This window comes from Mobula hypostoma, chromosome 1 (assembly GCF_963921235.1).
Source record: "Mobula hypostoma chromosome 1, sMobHyp1.1, whole genome shotgun sequence".
Lineage (NCBI taxonomy): Eukaryota > Metazoa > Chordata > Chondrichthyes > Myliobatiformes > Myliobatidae > Mobula > Mobula hypostoma.
Genome location: NC_086097.1, coordinates 232,091,206 through 232,110,929, shown reverse-complemented (window position 1 = coordinate 232,110,929; position 19,724 = coordinate 232,091,206). Strand labels below are relative to the sequence as shown.

Sequence of the window (19,724 nt, the reverse complement as noted above, 5' to 3'; positions counted from 1 at the left end):
GGTTAGACGTCCTGAAGGCATTTGATAAAGATGCTGCAACAAATGTTATTAAGGAAAATAAAAGATCCTGGTGTAGAAGATAAGACTGACAAGAGTAGAAGATTGGCTGGATAGGGGGAAACAGTGAGTAGCATAGACAAGAGAATATACCACAGAAGCAGTCCCTCTGGCCTACAATGTTTGTGTCAACAGTGATGCCAAATTAAACTAAATCCTTCTGTCTGCATTTGATCCATATCTCCCCATTCACTGCATGTTCATGTATCTAAATGCTACCATCATGTTGGCTTCCACTGGTCCCCTTGGCAGCATGTTCCACACACTTTACTAAGCTCTGTGTAAAAAAAAGCTCGACCCACACATTTCTTTAAAATTTCCACCATCACCTTAAAGCTATACCTTCTATTTTTGGTATTTCTACTCTGGGATAAAGGCTCTGTATTTCTACCTAGATAGGTAGGAAGCAAGATTAGGAAGAGTCACAAGGGATATAGATTGGTAAAGTGACCAAATGGAATATAACGTGGCAAATTGTGAAATTGTCCACTTTGACAGGGAAGATAGAACAGAAGTATATTATCTAACTGATAAGAGAATGCAAAGCTCTGAGATACAAAGAGCCCTAAAGATCCTAGTGATGATTCACAAAATGGTGATTTTGAAAAATCATCACAAAATGATTTGATGATGATATAGTACTCATGGAAAACCAGCCTCCTCTCCCCTCTGTCTACACTTATCACTGTGTTAGCAAATCAGGCAGCCCAAACAATGACCCCATCTACAATGGACATCATCTCTTCTCTCCTCTTCCAGCAGGCAGAAGGTGAAAAAGCCTGAAATTGCATATACCATGCTCAAGTACAAGTTTACCCCACTATTATAAGACTATTGAATGGTTTCCTTGTATGATCATTTAGACTCTTGACCTCATAATCTACCACATTATGATCTTGCACCTAAATGCCTACCTGTATCTCACTTTTGTTGCAACTGTAACACTTTATTCTGCCTTCATTGTTTTACCTTGGACTATCTCAATGCACTGTAGTAATTAATTGATCTGTATGAATACTTTATAAGGAAATTTTTTCACTGTAAATTGGTACAGGTGACAATTATAAATCAATTTTCCAATTTACCAATTTATCAAATGTAGTTACAAGTACTTATGAGCGTGAATAGAACATTATTGAGGATGTAACTAGTAGAGTGGATAGGGGAGAACCAGTGGATGTGGTATATTTGGATTTTCAAAAGGCTTTTGACAAGGTCCCACATAGGAGATTAGTGTGCAAACTTAAAGCACACGGTATTGGGGGTAAGGTATTGGTGTGGGTGGAGAATTGGTTAGCAGACAGGAAGCAAAGAGTGGGAATAAACGGGACCTTTTCAGAATGGCAGGCGGTGACTAGTGGGGTACCGCAAGGCTCAGTGCTGGGACCCCAGTTGTTTACAATATATATTAATGACTTGGATGAGGGAATTAAATGCAGCATCTCCAAGTTTGCGGATGACACGAAGCTGGGTGGCAGTGTTAGCAGTGAGGAGGATGCTAAGAGGATGCAGGGTGACTTGGATAGGTTGGGTGAGTGGGCAAACTCATGGCAGATGCAATTTAATGTGGATAAATGTGAAGTTATCCACTTTGGTGGCAAAAATAGGAAAACAGATTATTATCTGAATGGTGGCCGATTAGGAAAAGGGGAGGTGCAACGAGACCTGGGTGTCATTATACACCAGTCATTGAAAGTGGGCATGCAGGTACAGCAGGCGGTGAAAAAGGCGAACGGTATGCTGGCATTTATAGCGAGAGGATTCGAGTACAGGAGCAGGGAGGTACTACTGCAGTTGTACAAGGCCTTGGTGAGACCACACCTGGAGTATTGTGTGCAGTTTTGGTCCCCTAATCTGAGGAAAGACATCTTTGCCATAGAGGGAGTACAAAGAAGGTTCACCAGATTGATTCCTGGGATGGCAGGTCTTTCATATGAAGAAAGACTGGATGAACTGGGCTTGTACTCGTTGGAATTTAGAAGATTGAGGGGGGATCTGATTGAAACGTATAAGATCCTAAAGGGATTGGACAGGCTAGATGCAGGAAGATTGTTCCCGATGTTGGGGAGGTCTAGAACGAGGGGTCACAGTTTGAGGATAGAGGGGAAGCCTTTTAGGACCGAGGTTAGGAAAAACTTCTTCACACAGAGAGTGGTGAATCTGTGGAATTCTCTGCCACAGCAAACTGTTGAGGCCAGTTCATTAGCTATGTTTAAAAGGAAGTTAGATATGGCCCTTGTGGCTACAGGGGTCAGGGGGTATGGAGGGAAGGCTGGGTTCTGAGTTGGATGATCAGCCATGATCATAATAAATGGCGGTGCAGGCTCGAAGGGCCGAATGGCCTACTCCTGCACCTATTTTCTATGTTTCTATGTTTCTATTATTGTTTATTGCCAAAGGAATTAAATATAAAATTAGAGATGTTATTTTTCATTTATATAGGACGTTTGTGAGCCTATATCTGGAGGACTATAGATTTTTTTGCTTCTTGATGTAAGGAGAATGAAAACATATTGGAAGAGTTTGAGGGAAAGTTAATAAGACTGAGATGTGGAATGGATGAGTTTTTCTCATGAGAAAAGTTTGAATGGGTTGGACCTCTGTCTGCTAGAGTTTAGAAAATTATAAAGTATGAAATATCTCAAAGAATTTTGACATGGGTGGAAGAGGGTGGCAAGTAAATGTTCCTAGTCATCTTGAAGTTGCAATCATTATTTAAAATAAGGGCATTATCCTTTCAAAGCATAGATGAGGTGTTTTTACTCTCAGAGTAAGGACCATAAAACCATAAGACATAGGAGCAGAATTAGGCCATCTGGCCCATCGAGTCTGCTCCACCATTCATTCATGGCTGATCCTGGTAGATGCAGGTAAGAGAGGAGCAAGAGTTTCAATTTTGATTATAGAGAAGATTATGGCAGAACACCGAGAGGATATTCTTGGGGGATCATCCAATGAGACTATTTGGGTGTAACTTAGAAATAAGAAAGGGGTACACCTTCCTGGGATTGTACCCTTGTACTCCCATAGTCAGCAGGAATTACAGCAACAAGTATAGACTTTCAGACTGTAAGGCATCGAGCAGAATTAGGCCACTCAGCCCATCAAGTCTGCTCTGCCATTCCATCATGGCTGATTAATTTCCATCTCAACCCCATTCTTTTGCCTTCTCTCCGTAACTTTGGCCATCCTGACTAATCTAGAGCCTATCAACGTCTGCTTTAAATATACATAATGGTTTGGCCTGCACAAGCGTCTGCAGCAAAGAATTCCACACTCTGGTTAAAGAAATTCCTCCTCATCTCTGTTCTAAATGGATGTCCCTCTATTCTGAGGCTGTGCCCTCTGGCCCGAGACACCCTCACTACAGCAAACATCCTCTCCACAATCAGACCTCTAAGTCTTTCAATATTCGATAGGTTTCAATGGGATCCCTCCCTTTCTTCTGAACTCCAGCAAGTACTGACCCAGAGCCATAAAACGCTCCTCATATGTTAACCCTTTCATACCTGGAATCATCCTTATGAACTTGCTCTGAACTCTCTCCAATGCCAGCAAATCTTTTCTTAGATAAGCAGCCCCAAACCGTTCACAATACTCCAGATGCGGCCTGACCAATGCCTTACAGAGCTTCAGTATTACATCGTTGCTTTTATGTTCCAGTCCTCTTCAAATGAATGCTGACATTGCATTTGCTTTCCTCACCACCAACTCAGACTGCTAGTTCGCCTTTAGGGAAACCTGCACAGGGACTACCAAGTTTTTCAATTTTCTTCCTGGTTAGAAAATAGGCTATGCCTTTATTCCTTCTACGAAGGTGCATGACCATACACTTCCCTACATTGTACTCTATTTGCCACTTCTTTGCCTGTTCTCCTATTCTGTATAGGTCATTTTTCATCCTCCCTGCTTCCTAAATACTACCTGTCCCTTCACTTATCTTTGTATCATCTGTAAACTTGGCCGCAAAGCTATTAATTCCAAAATTGACATATAATGTGAAAAGAAACAGTCACAATACCATCCCTTTTGGAACAACACTTGTCACTGACAGCCAACCAGAATGGACCCCTTTATTCCAACTCCTGCCTCCTGCCAGACAGTCAATCTCCTATCCATGTTAGTAACTTTCTTATAGTACCATTGGCTCTTCTCTTGTTGAGTAGCCTCATGTGCGGCACCATGCTAAAGGCCTTCTTAAAATCCAAGTAAATAACATCCACTGACTCTTCTTTGTCTATCCTGCCTGCTACTTCCTTAAAGAATTCCAGCAGATTTGTCAGGCAAGATTTCCCCTTGAGAAAACCGTGCTGATTTTGACCTAGTTTATCATCCAAGTAAACCTCATCCTTAATAGTGAGCCCCAACATCTTCCGAAGCACTGAAGTCAGGCTAACTGGCCTACTTCCTTTCTTCTGCTTCCCTCTCCTTTTAAAGAGTAGAGTGACATTTGCAATTTTCTGTCCTCCAGAACCATTCCCGAATCTAGTGTTCCTTTGAAGATCATTACTAATGCCTCTACAATCTCTTCAGATAGCTCTTTCAGAACCCTAGTGTGTAGTCCATCTGGTCTACTTTCAGACATTTCAGCTTCCCAAGCAGCTTCTCTTAGTAACACCAACTATAGTCACTTCTGCCCCCTGATACTCTCACATTTCTGGCATACTGCTAGTGTTTTTCACAGTGAAGACTGACAGGAAATACTTATTAAGCGCATCTGCAATTTCTTTGTTCCCCCTTGCTACCTCTCCAGTGGTCCGATGTCCACTCTCACATCTCTTTCACTCTTTGTGTTTCTGAAAATCATTTTGTATTCTATTTTATATTATTGGCTAGCTGACAAACGTATTTCATCTTTTCACCCCTTCTGGCTTTTTAGTTGTATTCTGTATGTTTTTAAAAGCTTCCCAATCCTCTAACTTCCCACTAATATTTGCTATCCTATATGCCCTCTCTTTTTCTTTGATGTTGTCTTTGACTTCCCTCATCAACCACTGCTGTTTATCCTCCCTTTTGAATACTTCTTCATCTTTGGGATGTATCTATCCTGCACCTTCCGAATTACTCTCAGAAACTCCAGCCACTGATGTTCTGCTGTCATGTCTAATAGTGACCCCTTCCAATCAACTTCGGTCAGCTCCTTTCTCATGCCTCTGTAGTTTTCCTTACTCCACTGTAATACTGACACATCTGACTTTATATTCTCCCTCTCAAATTGCAGAGTGAATTCTATTATATTATGATCACTGTCTCAAAATGACTTCTTTACCTTAGCTTCCCTAATCAAATCTGGTTCATTACACAACTCGTAATCCAGAATCGGCTTTCCCTAGTGTGCTCAAACATGAGCTGCTCTAAAAAGCCATCTCATAGGCATTCTACAAATTTTCCTTCTTAGGATCCAGGGCCAACCTGATTTTCCCAATCAACCTACATGTTGAAATCACCCATGACTATTGTAACATTGCCCGTTTGGCAAGCATTTTCTATCTCCTGGTATAATTTTTAGCCCACATCCTGGCTACTGTTCAGAAACCTGCATATAACTCCCATCAGCGTCTTTTTACCCTTGCAGTTTATTAACTCTGCCAACAAGGATCCTACATCTTCTGATCCTATCTCACCTCTTTCTAAGGATCTGATTTCATCTTTTACAAACCGAGCCTCCCCATCCCCTTTGCCTGCCTGCCTGTCCTTAGCAACTGTGATCTTTCAGCCAAGACTTTATGATGCCTACAACGTCATACCAGCCAATCTCTAACTGTGCTACAAGATCATCTGCCTTATTCCGTATACAGTGTGTAAGAATTATTATGTGTACTATCTAGGGAGATTGCAAATAGGACCGCTGTACGGGGTGACTTTGTCTTCCCTGATATTGATTGCGGCTACCACAGTGCTAAAGGATTAGATGGCTCTATAAAAGAGGGCACAACACTGAACCTCCTATTGAAAAATGTGGCCAGGGCAAATGATAGACGCGTCAGTGGGGGATGTATTTTGGGACCAGTGACCATAATTTCTGTTAATTTTAAAATAGCTATAAAAATGGATGGGAATGGTTAAAATTCCTTAATTGGGGTCCGTCCCAATTAAGTCCCAGTTCCTGAACCAGCTGGTATGGGACCTAAGACTCCTGTGCTTCCTGCCCAATGGCAGCAGTGCAAAGAGAACATAGCCCGGATGGTGGGGTCCTTGATGACAGATGCTGCTTTCTTGTGGCAATATGTCTTATAGATGTGCAAAGCTGGTTGAGGGATCTGCCTGTGATGGGCTGACCATATCCATCACTTTTTGTAGGCTTTTCCATTTCCGGGCATCAGTGTTTCCATACCAGGCCATGGTGCAACCGTTGAGCAAGCTCTCCAACGTGTACCTATAGAAGTTTGTCGAAGTGTTATATAACATGCCAAATCTGTGCAAAATTTCTCAGGAAGTAGAGGTGCTGCTGTGCCTTCATTTTCGTTTCAATGATGCTGGCTTAAAGCCAATACTAAACACACTGTTGATAACTTGGAAGAAATACCAGAGGATTCAAAACATAGGTGGAGCACAACATATGTATTTGGAGTCCTAACCTAAGTATTTGCCTACTGATTTACAGATGGATAGATCTAATGCTTGCTTTAATTAGTACTCAGCACTCACTGAGAATGGAATTAACTATGTGAGACAATTTGCTGTCCCTTAGGTGAACTTTACATCAAAAATGAGTGCTGCGGGACCAGTTTCTGAATATCCATCGCCTTTGCAATGTTTTTGCTTTCAAAGTTGAGAAGTTAGTTCAACTGAACTTTCAGTGAAGTATATCAGTCACAGGAGAGAAACGGATGTTGTGAATGAAGCTGTAGGTGAGACGGCTCATTTTCCATGAATGTTGTTCAAAGTAAACTTTGTTATCAGAGTAGATACATGTCACCAAACACAACCCTGAGATTCTTTTTCTTTCTGTGGGCATACTTAGCAAATCTACAGAACAGTAACTGTAAACAGGATCAATGGACAACAAACTGCAAATGCAGATATAAATAAGTAGCCATAAATAATGAGCCTGAAATAACAAGATAAAAGAGTCCTTAAATGAGTGTAGTTATCCCTTTTTTTCAAGAGCCTGATGACTGAGCAGTAGTAACTTTTCTTGAATCTGATAATGCGAGAGTCCTGAGGCATTTGTCCCTTCTACCTGATGGCAGCAGCGAGAAAAGAATGGTGAGGATCTTTGATGATGGATGCTGCTCTTTTATGAGAACATTGCATGTAGATGTGTTCAATGGTTGGGAGGGTTTTACTCATGATATGCTGGGCTGAATCCACTACCTTTTGTTGGATTAATATTGAAATAAATGCTGAGACATAGTGCTTATATATATATGTGGCCATTTTTACAGACTGATGAAAAGCAGTCCTTGAAATGGTTATCCTTAGCAAGGGATTATTTTGCATGTTGTTGCAATGGCAACGTCATGCCTTGCCGTATGTTTGACAAGAGATTATAGAAACCAGTACACATGGAGTCAACACAGAGAATTTTCTCCATGGTACATTTCTATTGATTAAAGCAATAATTTCAGATTTAAATGACTAGTAACTGATATTGGAGTGAGAACAATAAATTTTCATTCACCAGGAAAATAAATATTTGCAGGGTTATTCTATCTTTAATCTATAATGGTTTTGTCTGACATTAAGAAAATAGCAACAATGCATCAAAAATACATTTATGTTTATGGGTTATTACAGGAGTCAAACACAGAGGACCCTGATGCATTACCACAAGATGTTCAATGTTCTCACATAATATACAGATCAGATAAAGTTCTTTCCAGTGGTACATCATATCAGAATCAGAATTAGATTTAATATCATTGGCAAATGTCGTGAAATTTGTTAATTTAACGGCAGCTGTACATGCAATACATGATAACAGAGAAAAAATAAATCAATTACAGTAAGTATATAAATGTATATTCAATCATTAAATTTAAAATAGTGCAAAAACAGTGAGGTAGCGTTCATGGGTTCAATGTCCATTTAGGAATCGGATGGCAGAGGGAAAGAAGTTGTTCTTGAATCACTGAGTGTGTGCCTTCAGGCTTCTGTACTCCTTCCTGATGGTATCAATGAGAGAAGGGTATGTCTTGGGTGACGAGGGTCCTTAACAATGGACGCTGACTTTCTGAGGCACCACTCCTTGAAGATGTCTTGGATACTACGGAGGCTGGTACCCGTGATGGAGCCAAGTAATTTTACAACTTTCTGTAGCTTCATATCATATCTATTGCAACATTAGCCCAGATAGTGTCAAGTTCTCTCTATCCTTTATCACTCACCTCCCAGTAATTACAGTCAATCAGGACTTTAGCCTATCTCTCATACGTGGCACCACATGCTCATACAGCTGATACTGCAGCAAAGCACACACCTGCACGTCCACATCGCAATGTCTGCACACACACTGCCAGAATTTGAGCCTAAGGAGGGTAATGTAATGGGAGGAAAGATGCATAATTCACAACTGTGTTGAGGTTCACTTTAAGAGGCTGCTCTGACTTGATAATGTAATCATGTGAAGTTTTGGCAACAACCAGTTGTTAGGTTTTCCCTTAAACTTAAAATGCCTCTGCCATTTTATTTACAAAAGCCTACTCTGCACAGCACACACTGACGCACTTCAGCCTTGCTTACAGGTGAAGGTTGCTTGCAGTGAGCGGTCGGCAAGGGAGAGCCTGATCAGTGAGGGGGTGATGCACTGCAGGCTCAGCTGTCTATGTTGTGCTGGAGTCAATAAGACCATAAAATATAGGATGAGAATTAGGCTATTTGGCCCATCAAGTCTGTTCCACCATTCCAACATGGCTGATCCCAGATCCCACTCAATACCATACACCTGCCTTCTCACCATATCTTTTAATGCCCTGACCAATAAGGAAACTATCAACTTCCACCTTAAATATACCCACAGACTTGGTCTCCATCGCGGAGGATGGTGCTGGCCAATACTGGAATGTCTTTAGTTCAGGGAATGGTCAGAACTGGGCTGAAGCCAAGTGAGGTGACATTATCCTCACAGCTCACCTCCCATCAACAAGCAAATTATCGGCATGTGGCACATTTGCCTAGGACAGAAGGAATGGTAATGACCACGGAAACTACTGGACACACTCACCAGGTCAGTCAATATTGAACTCTAATTTTCTCCCTCTCTCTTTTTCCATTCCCCTACCACCATCCCCAGTGCCCTTCCTCCTTCTCTATCTCCCATGGTCCACTCTCCTCTCCAATCAGATTCCTTCTCCCTCTGCCCTTTACCTTTTCCACCTATCACCTCCCAGCTTCTCACTTCAACCTCCCCCCCCACCACCCACTTACCTCCCCCTCATCTAGAGTCACCTTTCACCTTCCAGCGTGTACTCCTTCCCTACCCCATCCTTTTTCCCTCTTCCTTTCCAGTCCTGATGAAGGGCCTCGGCCTGAAATGTCAACCGTTTATTCCTTCCCATAGACGCTGCCCGGCCTGTTGAGTTCCTCCAGCATTTTGTGTGTGTTGTGAAAGGGTCAATGTTTCAAACAGAAGACCCTTTCGTCTGATGCTGCATGACCTGCTAAGTCTCTCCCCCGTTTTGTTTGAATACTCCACATTTGAATCCTCTGCAGTACGTTTTGGTTTTCAGTGAGAAAAGCAAGCCACTTTCAAGAGAGCAAGGGCAGGCAAAATATCTCCCACAGCGTGCTCACGTGAGGAATAATTGAGCAGTTGCAAGAAGTTTGGTGCAGTTGGAAACCTTCCAAAAATGTTTGTGCTCAATACTAAGGAACATAGCAAATTCTGACAGTAATTTGGCACCAAAGTTTCTTTAGACGTTGTAGCTTATTTGATTTAGTATGGAAATAGTGGCCAACTCCATTGTTAAGCCTGCTGCCCCACCCGTGCACTGTCACCTGCTGATCAATATGGCAGCAAGGGACATTGTCCAGCCAGAAACCTCTTAATAACTGACAGGCACCAGTCAAAGCCAGATTGCTGCCATCACGGCGGTAGACTTTAATGTTCAAAGAGGGTGTGCAGGATGTTGCAAAAGTTATAGCAGAAAAAAAAGAGTGGAATCTCATTGGCTGGCTTTGAACTGGAAACCTCAGTGACCTCTCTTGGGCAACGCACTGTTGGATGTTGCAAGTACGTCCAGTTTCAGACTGAAAGGAGACCATTACATAAAGGTTCACTGCCATAGTTACCTTTACAGCCACTGACAGCCAGGTCATTGCCCTGCTCTGTTGCTGCAGCAAACAGCATCATTATTGAAGTCAGATGGGTCTTGCACAACTTTCCTGGTGAGAGGAATGCTCCTTGAACTTCCTGCATGGACCTCACCTTCTGTGCAGAGCCCAATTCTCCTCCCCCTCCTCTGTCTTCCAGCAGTGTGTTCAAACACTCAAAGGTTCATTTAACATCAGGGAATATAACCTGAAATCCGTACTTTTCACAGATATCCACAAATCAAGAAACCCCATAGAATCAATGATAGAATCATCAAAGGCCCAAAACTACCCCCCTTTCACACGTGCAGCAGCAAAAGGATTGATACCCCTCCCACACCATGCAAGCAACAGCTCAAGGCAGAAAGAGTCTTCCTTGATCTAGAGTCCATCAAAACTACAGTCCACAAGCCATCACTTTGGTATCTCAGATGGGTTCTCTCTCTCTCAATGAGGCAGGGAGAAGTCGCTCCTGCAACCACGGGAGTGGAGACCAGCAGCTCATTGTTCCCATGTTACACTTTTCCAAGCACCCCACCAACGTGAGGACTAACAGGCTCTCTCTTTCTCTCTGTACTACATGTCTATGTCTATGAGAAGCGGAAGAGCAGTGCGGAGATGCTCATGCTTGTGAGGGTGCGACCTGGAGCAGTCAGCTCCAAATGACCTGGATGTGGGGGTAGGAGGGTGGGTTGGCAAGTTTGCAGACGACACAAAGGTTGGTGGTGTTGTAGTTAGTGTAGAGGGTTGTCGAAGATTGCAGAGAGACATTGATAGGATGCAGAAGAGGGCTGAGAAGTGACAAATGGAGTTCAACCCAGAGAAGTGTGAGGTGGTACACTTTGGAAGGACAAACTCCAAGGCAGAGTACAAAGTAAATGGCAGGATACTTGGTAGTGTGGAGGAGCAGAGGGATCTCGGGGTACATGTCCACAGATGCCTCACAGGTAGATAGGGTAGTTAAGAAAGCTTATGGGGTGTTAGCTTTCATAAGTCGAGGGATAGAGTTTAAGAGTCGCGAGGTAATGATGTAGCTCTGTAAAACCCTGGTTAGGCCACACTTGGAGTACTGCGTCCATTTCTGGTTGCCTCACTATAGGAAGGATGTGGAAGCATTGGAAAGGGTACAGCGGAGATTTACCAGGATGCTGCCTGGTTTAGAGAGTATGCATTATGATCAGAGATTAAGGGAGCTAGGGCTTTACTCTTTGGAAAGAAGGAGGATGAGAGGAGACATGATAGAGGTGTACAAGATAATAAGAGGAATAGATAGAGTGGATAGCCAGCGCCTCTTCCCCAGGGCACCACTGCTCAATACAAGAGGACATGGCTTTAAGGTAAGGGGTAGGAAGTTCAAGGGGGATATTAGAGGAAGGTTTTTTACTCAGAGAGTGGTTGGTGCGTGGAATGCACTGCCTGAGTCAGTGGTGGAGGCAGATACACTAGTGAAGTTTAAGAGACTACTAGACAGGTATATGGAGGAATTTAAGTTGGGGGTTTATATGGGAGGCAGAGTTTGAGGGTCGGCACAATATTGTGGGCCGAATGGCCTGTAATGTGCTGTACTGTTCTATGTTCTATGATCTATGTTCTAAAGTAGCAGCCTTGTTGTTACAATAACGTGGCATCAATGACCTGCTAGGTTTGGGCGAGTACCTTCATCAGTATGATGTTGGGGACGATTCACCGACCAGCGACAAATGCAGTTTTGGATATCTAAACAGACTGGGCCAGTTTTTCTGATTACACTTCCTGTGTCACACTGATATCAGGGACTATAAATCTAATCCAGTAATTCACACAGCAAGTGAAGTAGTGACGAGAATGTGCAATTTGCTCATTTATGTCACAACTTGCACAATCACCTTTCTTCTTCTTTGGCATTGAGGACGACTTGCTTACATTTCAGCATTCTGGGATCAGCAGGAAAGTTGTTTCCACTGGTAGGTGAGACTAGAACGAGGGGACATAGCCTCAAGGTTCAGGGGAGTAGATTTAGGGCAGAGGTGAGGAGGAACAGCTTTTCCCAGAGAGTGGTGAATCTGTGGAATTCTTTGCCCAATGAAGCAGTGGAGGCTGCCTCAGTAAATATGTATATTTAAGATAAGGTTGAATAGGTTTTTGCACAGAAGGGGAATTAAGAGTTGTGGGGAAAAGGCAGGTAGCTGGAGATGAGTCCATGGCCAGATCAGCCATGATCTTACTGAATGGCAGAGCAGGCTCGACGGTGCAGATGGCTGACTCCTGCTCCTATTTCTTATGTTCTGAGGTGTGGGACCCATAGACCATGTCATTGAAAGGACAAGAAGTGCCTGACAAGACAGTTGTTGGAACTCCTTTTCCAGCGCTTGTACTGGGCTTCCACGGGCCGTCAGTGAATGGGCTTGAGGTTCTGAGTGCCATTCCAAATGCTCCTTTTCCCCTCCAAGTTGGCTTGAGCCTGGAACTCCAGGGAGTCAAAGGGGAGGTTGTGTTTTTCTTGAATCTTTTCTTCCGTCTGTCTGGCAATCTCCCATGATAGAGGCTGGAACAGAGAACCAGCTTCTGGGAGGCTAGTATCAGGCACACATTTGCCAAGGCCTGCCCATCAATGCGGATGGGATATAAGAAGGATTTCAATGCTAAGAATGTTAGCTTGGGAAAAGAAGTTAATTTTGATTCACATTTTATCCCAGTGGAATGATAATGAGACCTTTATCTCATGAGGAACAGTAAGAAGTACTGATAGGTTGAAGTGGAAGCAGGTCCTTGTGAATCATGAACTAATTGGCTGGAATAGTCAGTTCTGTGTTGCTCAGATCCATGATTCTGTCACAGTAGATGAGACTATCCCAGTTATGCTATTTTCAATAAACACAAGAGATTCAGCAGATGCTGGCAGTCCAGAGTAACACTTAGAAAATGCTGGAGGAACTCAGCAGGTCATGTAGCATCTGGGGAAAGGAAGAACAGTTGATGTTTCGGGCCGTGGCCCTTCATAGGGACTGGAAAGGAAAGGGGAAGAAGTCAGAATATGAATGTGAGGGGAGGAGATGGAGCAGAAGCTAGCAGGTGATAGGTGAAGCAAAATGGTGGGGAAGGTAGGTAGGTGGTGGGGGGGGGATAAAGTGGGAAGCTGGGATATGATAAGTGGAAAAGGTAAAGGCTGAAGAAGAAGGAATCTGATAGAAGGGGAGAGCAGACCATGAGAGAAAGGAGGAAGGAGGAGGGCAACCAGAGGGAACTGATAGGCAAGTGAGCAGAGAAGAGGTAAGAGGGTAGCCAGAATGGGGAATGGACGAAGAGGGAAGGGGAAGGACGAAAAATTATGGGAAGTTAGAGAAATAAATGTTCAATCCATCAACACACATAAAAATTGCTGGTGAACGCAGCAGGCCAGGCAGCATCTCTAGGAAGGGGTACAGTCGACATTTCGGGCCGAGACCCTTCGTCAGGACTAACTGTTAACATTAGTCCTGACGAAGGGTCTCGGCCCGAAACGTCGACTGTACCTCTTCCTAGAGATGCTGCCTGGCCTGCTGTGTTCACCAGCAACTTTGATGTGTCTCGCTTGAAATTCCAGCATCAGCAGAATTCCTGGTGTTTGCATTCATGCCATCAGGTTGAAGGCTACCCAGATGGAATATGAGATGTTGCTCCTCCAACCTGAGAGTGCTTCATCATAGCAGTAGAGGGGGCCATGAACTGACGTGCTGTTTTCAGTGCACTAATACATTGACTTTAATATGTGATATTCTCAGATCAGGCTGTATATATAGCACCAATCAGCATATGGTTACTTGTGCTTACACAAACTTAACTTAGCTACTCAGCTTACAGTGATAACGTTCCTTCAGAGAAAGGGACTGTGTGTATCTCATTCCACGATCGCATCAGTGCAGAGACTGGTAGGAGGGGCCAGCATATCTCTGGGGTATATTGTTGAGTTTAGCATCTCTCAGTCTTCCGTCGAACAGCCGAGCCGGTTGATTCTCACGGAGTATTTAGGGTGCTAGTGAGGAAGAAATGGATCCACTGAACAATCTTTTCAAATCTTTTTGTTATTATTATCCAAAACTAACAAGAGTACATCGATGTAGGCAACTCTTACAATGTCCCAAGAAAAAAAAACATTGTTTTAAAGGTTGAAAAAATTTTGGTGACGAAAAAAAGGAGGAAAAAAAAACTTTTCTTTGAACTGTCATGAAACCTCCCAAGAATCTGAAGTCCCCCAAAACGTTTATAGTTGTGCCCTTTAAATTAACTCACAGTCCTTACAAATCCTGGAAATGGAGTTGAAATACATGATACTTACAGCGAAACCCTTTGCTAACGTGTGGGGCCAACGTGAGTGACAACTGTCCAGCCCGCCCCCCCCCCCCCGGCTTGCCAGACGCATGTAATTTTAAATCTCTCAGGTCTATCTCCAAGAACTGACAGCAGGATCGGCCTAAAGGCTATGGGAATGTCATCAAAGATGAAAGCATGAGCAGCAAAAACATTGAAAAGTGACTGATAACTTTTCCAGTGAACTTAACATTGGTAATGCTATAAGTATTTCTGTGGGGGCACGATCTTTCCAGTGCGTTTTCTCCAAAGTAAATAACATTTTGATACACAACATACTTTTGTTGTGTCAGCTTGCTTCATTTGGTAATGTGCTTTTCTCTAATTCTGTTTTTTTGACACGAAACCTCTGATTTAGGGATGGCTGCATTAAGATTAAAGGGATCTCAGCATGCTGCTCCGTGGCTGTAATGCATTGCTGACATTATCAGTGCCCGATTTAAATGCGGTTTTAAACGGAGGCCATACATAAGCATTCTGCAAGGCACTTGGATATACTGTAAATGGCTACATGACATTTGAAGGAAAGCAGGGACTTCTCCCACTGTCCTGGTCAACATTTCTTTCTCAGCCAACAGCACCAAATGTAACTAAACCTATTTGTTAATACACATTCTAATTTGGGATCTTTATTCCTTCGTGCCTGGCCGCAGCCTTTCAGTAATTAATTCATTGTGAAGGGTTTTGCGGTGCCCTGAGGAGATGATGGTGAAATGTAAATGCAAATTATAACTTTGTTTTTATCTGACAGGTTGCCTTGGAGGTGCAAATGCAAAAGCACGTGTTTCTTGGTTGACTCCGGGCCAAATGTGCTTTCTGTTGCTTTCCCATTTATTTCCAACACTGAATTGCTCCTCTTGGTTCCTCTGCTGAAAACCTTGACTGGAATCAGAATCAGAGTCGGGTTTATTATCAGTGGCGTATGTTGTGAAATGTGATGTTCTGTAGCAGCGCGCAGTGCAATACATAAAATATACTATAACTTACAATATGAAACATATATGCACACATACTCAAACATATATACATACTTGTGTGTACGCAGAGCAAAAAAAGAGAACTAAAGGAGTAAGGTGAAATTTAGAAATCTGATGGCACAGGCAAAGAAGCTGTTCCTAAAATGTTGAGTGTGTGTCTTCAGGTTCCTGAGCTTCCTCCCTGACGGTAGTAATGAGAAGAGTGTATATCCTGTGTGATGGGGTCTTTAACGATGACTGCTTCTTGTTTAAGGAATCGGCTTAACACTGCGAACACTGGGACAGCCCGAGATGAAGCTGTCTGATATTACAACTGTCTGCAGCTTTTTGCAATCCTGTGCATTATCCTCTCCATACCAGACTGCGATGCAACCAGTTAGAATGCTCTCCGTGGTACGCCCTGCAGAAGTTGGTCCTAACTTGCAGTGCCTTTGCCACTGGTCAGCCTTGACATCCTATCCAAATGACAAGATCTTGTGTCTGCTTTGAGACTGGACAGTCAATGTTAAGATTTTCAATCATAGTGGCATTGTATTAACTCAGTTCTGCCCTTACCCTTTCGAATCAGATTCCATCTCCTTCAGCCCTTTGTCACGTCCATCTATTGCTACTTGACTTCAACTTGACCCACCTACCTCCTGCCAGTTCTCACTCCACCACTTCCACCCACCTTCCTATACAATCTCCACTTTTTCCTTCTAGTCCAGATGAAGGGGCTCAATCTGAAATGTTGACCTCCATCGATGTTGCTTGACCTGCTGATTCTCTCCAGCATTTTATGTATTCTTACATAACACTGTCATTTGAATTTGAGTTTTTAGCTTACTATCCTGGGAAATAACTTTAGCCAGATAGTGGTGAATCTGTGGAATTCATTGCCACAGACAGCTGAGGAGGCCAAGCCACTGGGTATATTTAAAGCGGAGGTTGATAGGTTCTTGATTAGCAAGGGTGTCAAAGGTCACGGGGAGAAGGTAGGAGAATGTGATTGGTTGGTTGGCATCTGTCCATCTCAAAGGACAATGGGTGATGATGGTCATCATCACGAGCCTGGGCAGACAGTATGGAGATCCTGAGATGCCCCGTCATCAAGACCCCCTCTCGGCTTCGCCAGTGTAATCCAAAGGGAAGCTTATAAAGCAATACACTTGGCACTAGCTTGGCTGCAGGGGCTGCCAGAAGGATGTTCAATGATGACCAGCTGCCTTAAGGGCTTCACTCTGGATTTGCCATCTAGGTTTACTCCCGTAGCCTTCATCTCTCCTGAGGCTGCCCACAAGGCAGTGGAACTATTTACCCATAGGTTCACGAGCACCAGGGTGTGTCCACACACCGATGGGCCTGTTTCTACGTGTGCAAGTGCCAGACCTCCTTCCCATCCTCTGCAGTTCAGCCTGAGCTCAAGAGGAGTTCAGTTTCCGTGTGTCACCAGCAAGGAGGCACTACATGACGCTTGTTGTTGGAGAGGCTACGTACTGACAGGGAGAGACCTACACATTCAGCTTTCCTTCTCGTGAGACTGCCAGCCAGCGGTGGAAGGTGAAAGCGGGAGCGACAGACACTACCCACTACGCTACCACATTAGGCTCATCACAACAGCTCTACAACCACTACTCTATCCAACCCAGAACAGACTGGGATTGCAGCTGTTTGTATTCATTGAAAAGGCACATTGAGACATCAGGAGACATAGACTTAAAATAATGCCTTCAGCTGCCATTTTGTGCATTGTAGGTAATAGTCAAAGCTGGATAGGTGTCAGCAGATAAAATACAAATTTGTAATCTCTTCTAACAACTTTTGAAAACTATCAGTGATTTAACATAGAGCAGATATTTCCAAGGATATTAACTCTAAAATTATATCAGTGTTGAGGGCAACAGAAAAAAAAGTTAGACAACTGAAATATTCAATAATAAGAAAATAGAAATGTATTTATCAATGAAAAATAATAGAAGTCGATCTTAAAAGCTTATTTTAAACTCTACAGGAATAGTGTTGTTTCATCTACACTAGAATTGATGGGTGGGAAAAATTTTGGGATTTGTTTCTGATTTATGATTTTAATGAATGCTCCTGTTTGAAAACGCCAAGGTATATGTAGATAAGCATTTGCAGATATATTATAAATATAAAATAAATATACTTAAGTCACAACAGTCAGCAGCCTGCTAGTATTTTTCCAGGTATTTTTTTTAGATTTCTAATATAACCCCTCTGACCTGAAATAATCTGGAGAATTTTACCCATTCATCTTTTAGTAAGCATAAAAGGCATTTATCACGTTGTTTTTGTGATTAGAAATGCTATTGTTTTCACACAAAATAGAAGCCCTGTCCAACAAAGGAAGAAATAGCTATTAGTGTGTCTACAGAGGAAACATGCCAGCAGAACTAGGAAGTGGTTTACCTTTTAATCCTTCAACTAGTAACAGCCACCTATGGTCACCGAGCTTCACCTTCTGCACAGAGCTTAACGTGCCTCGTGCTTCCTAGCACTCCCCTGAAAACAATATAGGTGCTTGTTAAGATGCATATAGAACTTTATCCTAACCCGATCCAGAGTGCGTCGCTGCAGCGGGCCCCAAGCTGGGGTGTTTGGATCATTTAATCGCCGACCTAGATAGACTGAAAGGCAGGGTGTCGGGACCGGAGGTGAGGATGGGGCTGATTCCGCTCGCTGCTCCACAACAATTACTCCTCCCGGTACTGCGGTTGCCATGTGCTTCGTGTCTACGAGCTTTGCGGCCGTTGGCCCCGCTGCGTGGTGAACTGAAACTGAGAGCTTTGGGCCTACCTTTGGGCTGCTCTGGGGATTCAGATCTAAGGACTCAATTTGGTTCAGATTCCTGTGCCTGCTTCTATTGTCTGCATGATTTGTGTTTTTTCTCTCTTTCGCCCCGCATTGGGTGTTTGTCTTCCTTCTTTTTAATTCAGTACTTTCAGGTTTCTTGTTCTGTGGCTGACTGTAAGCAGATGAATCCCAAGGCTGTATAATTTATACATTCTTTGATAATAAATGTACTTCGAATTCTTTCGAGTATCTGATTATGTATGTGAATGATTAATCTTCTGCAGTTGTCCAAATGTCCATAATTTACATTAAAATGATCAATTGCATATCGCTAGCTCTTAACAAATGCTCAAACTATCACTCCTGTTGACTGAAATCCAGTAAGTGAGGGATTAATAGGTAAGAGATTGCAGAAACGGGAAGCTATAATAGATTTTGAAATGCATCACCTCCCATCATTCCTGGTGTGCCTATTTTGTTGAACCGCTACAACGCTATCCACTCCAGTAATGTTTGATGCCTTTGATATTGATTGTGGAGAATTAGGCTCACCGTTGTAAGCTGCAGCATCTCTGTAATCACAATGGAAAACAATGGAAAAGTATGCCAAGTTACTCCAAAATGCCCCTCATTTCTGCTCATTACAGAGCAAATGTGTAACAATCACGCAGTATGTGTCATCTAATAAACCAGTCAAAGAAAGAGTGGAGACTGAATATTGTTACAGCCCCATAGCCACACTGTCTTGTTTGGTTATAATTATATATTGTTAAATGACAATTAAACTTGAGTTGAATTGAAAATAGTACTACTACAGTTTGTTGCTGTCGACCAGATAGATTCAGATTCAGATTGATCAGTGATTTTGACAGCGAAATGTGTTACTTGCATGAAGAATCAATACACCTAATGTTATTCTGGGGACAGCCACACATCCTGCTGCCAACATAGCATGCCTGCAAAACTCACAGAACGCAAGCAACAGAACAGCAGCAGCTGAGTAAGGCACTTTCCTCCCTCCCTGTCCCCCTCATCCACCCATACACCTGGAGAGTCTCCCAACTCCGGGTCAGGCCTTCGGGCCTCCAGCCACCTGACTTCAGGTTTCAGCCATTGGGCATCAGCTTCCGGACTTCTGATCAACCTTCGGTATTGACCTCCAATCTAGCCAATGACGAAACTGCAAACTCCAGGTTTGAACTCGGGCTTGCTGACTGACCAGCCCTCGTACCTCTTGCTTGCACGGACAGATGATCCCAATTGATCGGGAGACAAGCCAGCATTCACCTCACAGCAGTAAAACATATGACTATAGTA

General features: G+C 43.1%; 1 long non-coding RNA gene across 3 annotated transcripts in view; it reads left to right on the top strand.

The window, feature by feature from the left end:
* The window catches only part of LOC134343473 (uncharacterized), an 80,519-nt gene that overhangs the window by 27,222 nt on the left and 33,573 nt on the right, over positions 1-19,724 (top strand). The gene's annotated exons all lie outside the window — the stretch shown is intronic.